Genomic DNA, 11,382 nt, shown 5'->3' with positions numbered 1-11,382 from the left:
TGGATAATGGTGAATGATGATGATGTCGGTACAACACAGTTATGCAGAGACAATTGGAAGCGAGCAGAAACTACCAGGAACTTGTGACTGCAGAGATTGTAAAAGGTCAGTTAGGTGGACCTTATAGAAAATGAATTCCCTGATTGGGGCTGTTAATCTGGTTCAAACAGGGAGCCCTGGCTAACGGACAAGGAGTGTCAGACATTCTGTTCACTCTGAGAGCTGGCTCTGAGGGAGCTGGATCAGTGTCAAGGACCCTCCATGCGTAAATAAAGAGTGACTTGGTGACAGGATACCAGCTTCTGTAGAGTTATTTCACTGGCAATGAGAGAAAAGTATGCTACTGAAGAAACTTGCTCACAACTATTATCTTGGAGTTGGGGTAATCATTTCTGGCATCAAGTGGTATTTTTTGGGAAGCTTAACTCATTCAATCCTGACAAAGTCTGGACCCAGTATGTGGAAAAAATATATTATTTTTTTCCAGGCAAATGACATTGAAGCAGATGAAAAGCAACGAGTAATTCTCCTTACAGCACGTGGACCTGAGTATTTATCAGTTATTAGAAGTCTAATGTTTCGTGAGGCACCAGATACTAAAACCTTTCAATAGTTGATGGATTCAGTTAAGGAAACTTATGAACCCCAAGCGTCCTCTAATTCTGACATGCTATCAGTTTAACTTGGCAATTCAAGAACCAGGAGAATCTGTACTGGTATTTTTGACCAAGTTAAGATGACTGGCAGAGAAGTGTGACTTTGGTTTAACCCTTAATGAGATGCTGAGAGGCCATTTAGTATATGAGATTAATGACATAATCATGCAAAAGCACTTACTAGCTGAAACCCAATGGACTTCAAACAGGTGCTACAACTGGCTTTATCATTCGAAAATGTAGTAAGTGGAGCATATGAGTTGCAGGATATTCCTATGGAAGTGGACACCCTCACCAGGCCGACTGAGCTTGGGATCAACTCTTGAGTGAATGCAATTGCACAGGCTCACTCAGGACATATCTGAAAGAGGGACTATAAAACAGCCCATTGCAAAACCCCAACACAAAGCCAAGCCTCGACAAAATAGCTAAAATTTTCTTCAGGATCTGGGCCGCCAAGCCCTTGCAATTGCTGCTAATATGCAGACTAGATACTGCAAAAGAAAACCCCTTGACCTAAATTATGTAAAAGAATTCATAAGCCGGTTATACTCTCCTCATAGGGAGAGTTCATACCCTGGAAAGTCCACCTACATCTGGTTTTGAACAGTCAAATTGCTTAGCAACATCCAAATCAGAACCAATCAAAATGAATGCCTGGTTAATTGGTCACCTAGTCCTAATGAAGGTCAATACTGGTGCAGCCATTTCAGTGATCGCGGAACCATCAAATTCGCTCTGGCCTCCAATCCTTAAGTTTGCATAATAGAGGCATAATAGTGACTTTATAGAGGTTTATAAACTATTGAGCAGCATGGATAGGGTGAACAGCCAAGACCTTTTTCTGCAGGATACGGGAATTCAAAATTAGAGGGAATAGCTTTCAAGTGAGAGGGGAAAGGGACCCAAGCGGCAACTTTTTTATGCAGAGAGTAGTACATGTATGAAATGAGCTGCCAGAGATGGTCATTGAGATAGGTACAATTACAGAATTTAAAAGGTACTTGGATGGGTACATGGATAGGAAGGGTTTAGCCGGATATGGGCCAAATGCTGGCAAATCGTGGAATCCTACAGTGTGGAGCAGGCAATTCGGTCCATCAAGTCCACAGTTGGCTAACCTGGCAGAAGGGCTGTCCTTCACAAGGCTGGACATGAATCATGCTTACATGCCTTTGTAGTTAGATGAGGATTTCCAGAAATATGCTAAAATTAACAGCTGTATGGAATTGTACCAATATACCAGACTGCCAATTTGGCTATTACCAGCCTGTGCCATTCTTCACAGATGATGGAAAACGTTTCACAAGATCGATCTCAGATCACCAATCATCTCAATGACCTGCTAATAACCAGAAAGACTAATAAGGAGCACTTAGAGAACTTGGACATAGTCCTTAGATGATTCTCAAAGGCAAGCATATACCTCAGAAGGGAAAAATGGTTTCCAAACCAAACTATAGCTTTTTGGTAAGTGAAGAAAGGGCAATCATTCTCGAAGATGTTGGCACACTATGATCCCAAGTGAGATCTGGTATTGACACGCAATGCCTTCCTGTATGATATTGGGATAGTATCACTCATAATTGAACCAATGGAGAGGAATACCTAACAGCGTATGCATCGAAGATTGTTGATGAGAAGCTTACCTTGTGACCAGGATTGGATGCAGGCATTGCCTCATTGGTGAGGCAGTGTTCATATTGCAAACAAGGACATAAATTACAGTGGGAATGGTCAGGCAAACGCTGGATCCTGTTACACGTCGACTATATAGGTCCATTCATGGGATCAACGTTCCTAATTGTTGTGGATAAAGTGAATGGACACGCATAGAGTTCATTTGTCAAACACGGGGGCGATGATTGAAAAATTGCACACATCTTTGGCAATACACAGTCTCCCAGAAAATGGTCATAAATAATGGGCTATAGATTACCAGCAGGGAATTTGAGTATTTCCTAAAGTTTAATGGCATTCTGCATACAAGGGCAGTTCCACGCCATCCACCATCCAATGGTCTACAGAAAAAACAGCCCAAAGTTTGAAGCAGCCTACAACTTTACCAGATACCAAACTGTCCTGATTATAGGACCACCCCTCATGAAACTGCAGACGTAGCTCCAGATGTGATGATAAGGGGGAGAAAACTCCACTTCAGGTTAAATCTGATCTTCCTCACCTGGGGAGGAGAGTCAAATGGCAACAGAAATGCCAATGCCAAGAATCCAATAAACGAGATAGCAGGATCTGCAGATGCTGGAGAATCTGTGATAACAAGGTGTAGAGCTGGATGAACACAGCAGGCCAGGCAGTATCAGAGGTGCAGGGTCTGAAGAAGGTTCTAGGCCTGAAACATCAGCCTTCCTGGTCCTCTGATGCTGCTTTGCCTGCTGTGTTCATCCATCTGTATACCTTGTTATCTCCAATAAGCGAGAGACAGTTTACTTCATGGGGCAAAATTTGGGGTAGGAACCACAGGAATTGCCCTGCATGGTTAAGGGGCATGGTTGATGCAAGGTCAGGTCTAGTGATGTATAAAGTTTGGCTAGGTGTGATGGTCCCAAACAAGTACATGGACCATATGAAAGCTGCAAACTTGCAAATGGGTGTAGGAGCAAAACACCCCCGGCTCCTATACTGCCTTTCCGACTGTTCTGGAACCTATGGGTTCTCCCTCTCCATCAAGCATTGAAGGTACCTCAGAATCTGAGATGGACATGGTTGATGTCATCATCTGAAGAAAAGATGTTCTGAGTGCAAGAAGCAAAGTACAGTGCATTACACACCACCCATATCAGAGGAAGCGTTCAATGAACCTGACCTAGCCTTAAAACACGAGGAGCTGCAAAAAATTAACTGGCCTACATCCTCAGACTCAGGGAGAAGGATGTAGTGATTGTAACAAGGTCAGCCATGTGCACTTCATAGAATATAAGTTCCCGATTGGGGCTGTTAACCTGGTCCAAGCAGGGACCCCTGGGTTAAAGATAAGAACAGAATTGTCAGACATCCTGTTCACTCTGAGAGCTGACTCTGGGGAAGCTGGATTAGTGTCAAGGACTCTCCACTTCCAAATAAAGGGTGACTTGGTGATGTGATACCGGCCTCTGTAGAGTTATTTCAGAGAGAATGATTTATACATCAAGCCATATAACAGTATTCTTGCAAAAATTTCCATGTAATCCAATGGTAATACTTCAGGAGACTGCGCAGGTTCAAACACACAATAAGACATAGTGACAGCAGAAAGGCAAGAAGAAATATTGAATGCATCAACTCAAGTGAGATCAAGAGGGAAATGGCCAAGGGGAAAATGAGAGGATTTTTCAAGACTCAGCAGAAAGTCAGTGGACATTGTAAGCACAGCAAAAACCTGGAAAACAGACATGAAGAACAAAAAGTAATCATCGTTGACCTGGAGCAGAGAACAAATCCATTCACAAATGACAAAGCAAATCTGAAGATCAGGCGAGAAATGAAGACATAGCTGCCACTCTCAGAACCAATCTAGATGATCGAGGAATGGCACCAGGTGCAGGAGTAGGACATTTGGAAGAGAAGATTTGTGAGCAATAGAATATGGAGGATTAAAGATATCAGGTCAATGCATTGCTGTATTTAGTGGGTACCATTGCAAATGATGTATTATTAGCAAGATAGGGCACTTGTTTGGTAAGAATCTGTGTATATTAAATAAAACAGTAGAATGTTAGATTCTCCACAGATTTCAGTTGATGAAAGTCTTGCAAAAGTAGTGAAATGTACCCTATCTCCAAGCTGGATATGAACCATGGATTTTGGCAACTACCTCAGGATGAAGATGCAGGCTATATTTATCAGACCTGTCAGAACATAATGCTTTAACAAGTTATCTTATTGATATGCCCCAAAAGGTTTTCGAAGAATAATCTCAAATAAACTGAAAGGCATTGACAGCGTAAATATCACATAAATGATAAACATTGATCCATAGAAGAAGAACATAAACAAAGAGTTAGAACAGCTGTGCGAGTGCTTTAGAATGAAAGGTTAACATTGTGTAACAAGTGAAAGTTTGCATAACCAAGAATAACTTTGCTTGTAAGTAGGGTGACTGCTGGCTAACAGCAGTGAAACAAGAGAAATCAATTCAAAATTATGCACTGGCCACCACACTGACAATTGAACTCTTGCCCAAGTTTGTAATGCTCAAATGACTCTAATGAAATGATATGCTGCTTGAAGTACTAGCATGGTTTGAGCCTATTAGGTGCAATAGTCTGGCTACCCTTCCAAACGGACTTTCTTTACCTGGATATATTTTGTATTCATTTCTTATGCTTCTTGAATTTTTGGAGCTATCTTCTTGAATCAGCAAATAGTTTAAAACTTCTAATTTCTAGTCCTCAACCTCTTTAATGATGTCTAAATGTTCTTTTTCTGATGCTCTCAATTATATGCTGGGCAATACATTTGCTGTTTACATTCAATAGTTTAGTCAGGCTTCATTAGCCTTAATCTGAATCCAGGCTACAGGAATCACAATGGATCCTCAGAAGGCTATTAGAGAATTTCCACCACCAGGGAACATCATAAAGCTTCAAAGATTCTTTGGGATGGTGAATCAAGCAAATAAATGCCAATTTCTTAACTTTCAGAAACTTAGCAACCTAAGCATTTCAGCTATGTTCCTGGTCAAACCAACTTTAGCAGAATGCAATCAAATCATTTGTTTAATGGCGTCGTTTGATGAATGAATATTTTCCAAAGCACTCGACCTTTCACGCTCTTTTTCAAATAGTCCCATTGCATCTTTTATGTACAGCTGAGAGGGCAGATTTTGCCTTGATTTACTAACTCAAAAAGCGCAGCACTCACTCAAGGTGTCAGCCTGGATTATGTGTTCCAGTCTCTGGAGTGGGGCTTGCGTACAGTAAACATTTTCCGTTCAAGAAAGCCTCATAATTTATAGGCATTATCAAACATATTTTCACCTTTAAATTATTCCTTAAAATTTGGCAGTATGCAATACTGCATAGCTACTTTGTAATGTAGAACGATCATATTGTGCATTGAGGGTTTTCAGATGAAGGTCTCTTGAATTATTTCTTTCAAAGACCTTGAATAGCTGAGAACACAAGGTCCATCTTGCTCCTTCCCCAGCTTTCCCTAGAGTTGCTGGGCAAGTTTATCATGTAGTGAATCAGGTTCAATTTCACGAAATGGTCCTATACCTAGTGTAAAATCCTTATTTGAGTGTTATAATGAACGTCCTGATTGTCATCCATGCCTGCCGCTCACCACACTGGATCATTAGGAGACAATGTTCAGTCTGAAAAACAGATACAGTGCAATCCAATGTTTTGGCTTTGTGCCCAGTTTTGATGACTTATTTTAGGAAAGACACAAAACCATGCAAAAGGTACAGAAAGTGATCACCATATTAATGGCACTGATAAAAAGTTTCATTCATGAGGAGAGTTTGAAGAAGTCAAGGCTCTTTTCATGAAAATCAGATCATTTAAATTGGCTTTCTGAATTAGTAAAGGTATTAATGAGTATAAAAAGAAGCCATTGCTTCCACTGAATCAGTAACTACAGAGTAGAAATTAAAGTTAGTTGCTCAAAGAATGTAGGGAAAATTTAGATGTTTGATTTCCATTTGGTTGTTAAGATACTGGTTTTAATAGTAGTAATACAATCCATACCAACATTTGAAAGTGGAGTGAGTAAATATTTTAACCATTGGACAAAAACACCAGGGAATTGGAGCATGTGGTTGGCCCTTCTCAAGTCCCTTCAGAGGAATGATATGCTGAATAGGACCTTTTGCTATAGAATGATGTGATTCTTTTCCATAACTTCCAACCTCGTTAAGTAAGTCCTCCCCTAAAGGTTTTGAATTGCCTTGACTAATCCCCTACTAAAGTCTCCATTGAATTAGCCCATCTTAAAAAGTATGAAGGAGGAAAAGTAAATCAGACCATATACATTTCAACTCACCTTGGATTTGCAAATTAAAACAATATAGAAAGCCAAGTTTTTATTTGTTCACTTAGAAATCCAAAGCCTCCCTAATCCCTTAATGTTTGCTCGCATCGAGCTTGAGAGGTACCCCTAAACTCTTATTAAGCAACTTGTAAACTAATGTTGAACTGAACCTTATGGTGTAAGATATTCCCCATCTCCTGCCCCAACTGAAAAGTCATTTGTTAGCCCAGCCATCCGCAGCTCAGAATATGCTTGAAGCAGCTGTTTCAGTGAAACATCTGCCCCCATCTTGGAGGAAGTGCTTCCCCTAGAAGACTGAAGATTGCGCACAGGCCAATGTTGAGACCATGGGCAGTCTTTGAGGAGGAAGTCTGATGGACCCGGAACTTAAAGCGAAGTTTGGGATTTTGGATGGGCCTGGCTGAAAGACTATAGCATGAGAGTGAAGAGATAGGGTGCGCTAGAGGCCAGTTTGATAGGACAGTGCGGAGTTTTAAAGGAGACAGTTTGATCTTGAGGAGTGTGTGCTTGTTTTAATGAACATAGGGGAAGGTAGGGTACCCTCAAAGAAAGGTACTCTCTTCCAGCCCAACAACAGTTGTGCAACAAAAACTGCTGGACAACCAGCAGAGATTGAATGTCTCCTAAGACAGTGGGCTGTCTGACAGCTTTCACATCCACCATATACGGGAGACAAGTCAAGGTAGGACTGGAATATGGTGGGCAGGCCAACCAGTTTATAATTTACGAGCAAGCCATTCCCCCAGTTTTAAAAATACTGTCACATGGCCAGAAAGTCAAGACCATACATCAGCCTGGAGATTAATGGATTCAATTTATATCAGACATTAACCATCACGTCTATAAACAAAGGAAATAACAGATGCATTCAGAAGAGGCATCTTTGGTCAGATGGTGCAACATCAATTATGTTAGGCACAATTCCACAATTTCCTCCATGATAAAATGTGTTTACAGCTTTCGACTTGGTTATCTCGGATTACTGGTGTAGTAAGATACAGGATACTTTATCTCCACTGTCTGTCTATGATTGAAACCCTCAGATAAATAGCCTGCACATGCCTACATTACTTGTAAATAGCTATGTTCTTGCAATTAAATATTAAATGCTTTCCAAATATAGATGGGAACTAATATTCAACAGCTTCTGGTTATATTTATACAGCAATAGTTCATGGAAGTGTCAAATCCAAGTCATTAAAGGCTTCTTTTTCCTGACAAGATTCTAGTTCTACTAATAAACAATAAGCAGTTATAACAATAGCCCCCCCCATTCTGTTCCCTGTTAGTTGTGTGTGCAGTGAACAATTAACAGGAAATTAGTGTATTAGGCATTTATTTTTAAATGGTCATCTATATTTTTATGTCTTTTGGCTTTACTTTACCGTATTGATTTTCATGTGCCTAGAAATGACAAACGCGGTCAAAATTGTCTGAGACAGTCATGGAGTTAACCATTGCTGAGACTAATTGAGACACTATTCATGAACAGGCTCATGGAGGCTTAGAATATCAGATGAGTGTTATAGTATTTTTCCAGTTGATCACTGCTGACACTTTGTGGTATTTGCCACCTCTGCCTTTATGTTGTACTGGTAAAGGTTATTTGGGTAGCCACCACCACCAATCTTTCTTTGTTTTAGTTTTGTCTTCGTGCCTATTGACTGATTCATGAAAAAAAATGGCTGTACCATCATAGAGTATCTTCAGAAGAGGCATTGTTCTTCGATAACAAGTTTGCCTGATAACGACATTTGGTCAGCCAAAATTAATAGGACCTCAGGGAGCTGAAACAAAAACATGCGCTTACTCCAAAAGCTGGAGTAAAACTCCTTGTCTCCAACCACAGATGGTGTGCGACATTAGTAAAATGGATAGAGCCATAATGATCATATGCACATGGCAACTTACGGGGCAACATTTTTGACTGTACTCTGTGGCATTTCCCAGATTATTACATTGGCACACATATATCCAGCTAAATGGGAATGCCGGCCAACATCTTCTAGTTACCGGATAGTCAGACACTCAACATACCCCATACATCAGAACTATGCAGAATTCTCAATGCACTGACTCTATAGCAGTTTTCTGTTTGTTGAAACATCTGGAGAGAAATTAGTCAGTGTCTGGAACTCTCTCCAACTCTGAGTTCGAGCCAGGGATTTTTGAGGGTTCTGACTGATTTACTTTAATACCTAATCAGACAAAGCTGGAGTAATTAAAACTTTTTGTAATTGTTGCCTACTTATAAATCAGGCTGCCTCAAATTGATACGAACTCTCTCCTGGTCACCCACACTGAGTCTACCATGGAAGCCTGAAATCAACGCCATCTATAGTGTATTGAACCCATCTACCAGCCTGACATGCAGTGGACTTCAGCCATCCCACCACCATTACCAATGTCCCCACCCCAACCCCTGATAACATAACCCCCCCCTCCAAATGCCTCAGCCGGCCTCCCCACCTCCAACCACATTCTGTGGACCCACCCATGTCACACTATCCTCCAACCGCCTGGCACCTGAACCCCTTAACTCACCTTGCACAGCAATCTACACTCACCTGCCACCTTTACACCCATGCATCTGGCACTTTTCACCCTCACCTGCTAAGCTAACCCCTCTCCCACATTTTTTACACAATTACCTTCTCTCAGCATCTGTCAATGGATCTTTACGATCTTAAAATCCTGGAATATGACAGCTAATGTTGATTTAAAAAGGACATGGTTGGTCCACACACTGTTGGCTGCATAGGTTTTTTCATTGTCCTAGCTTCAGCTGGAAAGGCTGCTGATCCAAAAGATTCACACAAGCGCTCTTCCAAAGGCAAATATGTAACTTTTCTTTTGTCTGATCAATGTCAGAAATAGTTTTATAACCTTCGCTGAAAAATCCTGGTCGTGCGTTGTATATGGATAATTCTGTCTTATAAAGTAATTATTGTGAAAGGGTTAATGCTGAAGCTGCATTAAGTACCACGCTATCATACAAAACCACAATTTCTGAAAGGAGAATAAATAGTACAAGGCCCTGGTGGAAACAAACATCTGACTCCTGATCGTGTTTATAAGTATACCTAACTAGTCAACATAACTCATGTCTATTGCTATGGTGCAATAAACCACATCTTGAGTAAAACAAATACCTCTGCTTGTTAAGACTCAATAATGGTTTATCCTGAATGTCTGCTAGTTAGAGAGATCTTTGCATTCAGCATAGGAAGGGAGAAATGTAGCAACACTCTACCCCAAACAGAATCCACCAGTGGCTGCTAACCTCAATGTACGCCAGTTGAGACATGAGAAAGCCAGCAATCCAGTCAAAGAGATCTGAAGTCACTGTACCATTTTCACATGTATCAAACATGCAAAGTATGGAATAAATTCCAACTTTAGAGCGGGGCATTAATGTAGTGACATGAGCATCCACCTGTGAAAGAAGTACCCCACCCTCAATTTCATCCCATTTAGAATGAAATTTAAACATATCTAATAGCGGATGAGCAATCCACTCATGGGGTTAGAATAGAATAGAAATTTATTGTCACATATACTTTTAAATGAAAAACACAGTGAAAGGTTTTGTAAGATAATAAAATGTGAGGCTGGATGAACACAGCAGGCCAAGCAGCATCTCAGGAGCACAAAAGCTGACGTTTCGGGCCTAGACCCTTCATCAGAGAGGGGGATGGGGGGAGGGAACTGGAATAAATAGGGAGAGAGGGGGAGGCGGACCGAAGATGGAGAGTAAAGAAGATAGGTGGAGAGAGTATAGGTGGGGAGGTAGGGAGGGGATAGGTCAGTCCAGGGAGGACGGACAGGTCAAGGAGGTGGGATGAGGTTAGTAGGTAGCGGGGGGTGCGGCTTGGGGTGGGAGGAAGGGATGGGTGAGAGGAAGAACCGGTTAGGGAGGCAGAGACAGGTTGGACTGGTTTTGGGATGCAGTGGGTGGGGGAGAAGAGCTGGGCTGGTTGTGTGGTGCAGTGGGGGGAGGGGACGAACTGGGCTGGTTGAGGGATGCAGTAGGGGAAGGGGAGATTTTGAAACTGGTGAAGTCCACATTGATACCATATGGCTGCAGGGTTCCCAGGCGGAATATGAGTTGCTGTTCCTGCAACCTTCGGGTGGCATCATTGTGGCAGTGCAGGAGGCCCATGATGGACATGTCATCAAGAGAATGGGAGGGGGAGTGGAAATGGTTTGCGACTGGGAGGTGCAGTTGTTTTTTGCGAACTGAGCGAAGGTGTTCTGCAAAGCGGTCCCCAAGCCTCCGCTTGGTTTCCCCAATGTAGAGGAAGCCGCACCGGGTACAGTGGATGCAGTATACCACATTGGTAGATGTGCAGGTGAACCTCTGCTTGATGTGGAATCTCAGCCATATGGTATCAATGTGGACTTCACCAGTTTCAAAATCTCCCCTTCCCCTACTGCATCCCTCAACCAGCCCAGTTCGTCCCCTTCCCCCACTGCACCACACAACCAGCCCAGCTCTTCGCCCCCACCCACTGCATCCCAAAACCAGTCCAACCTGTCTCTGCCTCCCTAACCGGTTCTTCCTCTCACCCATCCCTTCCTCCCACCCCAAGCCGCACCCCCCGCTACCTACTAACCTCATCCCACCTCCTTGACCTGTCCGTCCTCCCTGGACTGACCTATCCCCTCCCTACCTCCCCACCTACACTCTCTCCACCTATCTTCTTTACTCTCCATCTTCGGTCCGCCTCCC

The sequence above is a fragment of the Stegostoma tigrinum genome, chromosome 15, assembly GCF_030684315.1.
Source record: "Stegostoma tigrinum isolate sSteTig4 chromosome 15, sSteTig4.hap1, whole genome shotgun sequence".
NCBI classification, from domain to species: domain Eukaryota; kingdom Metazoa; phylum Chordata; class Chondrichthyes; order Orectolobiformes; family Stegostomatidae; genus Stegostoma; species Stegostoma tigrinum.
The sequence above is the reverse complement of the archived record's forward strand: the minus strand, read 5'-3'. Positions refer to the sequence as shown.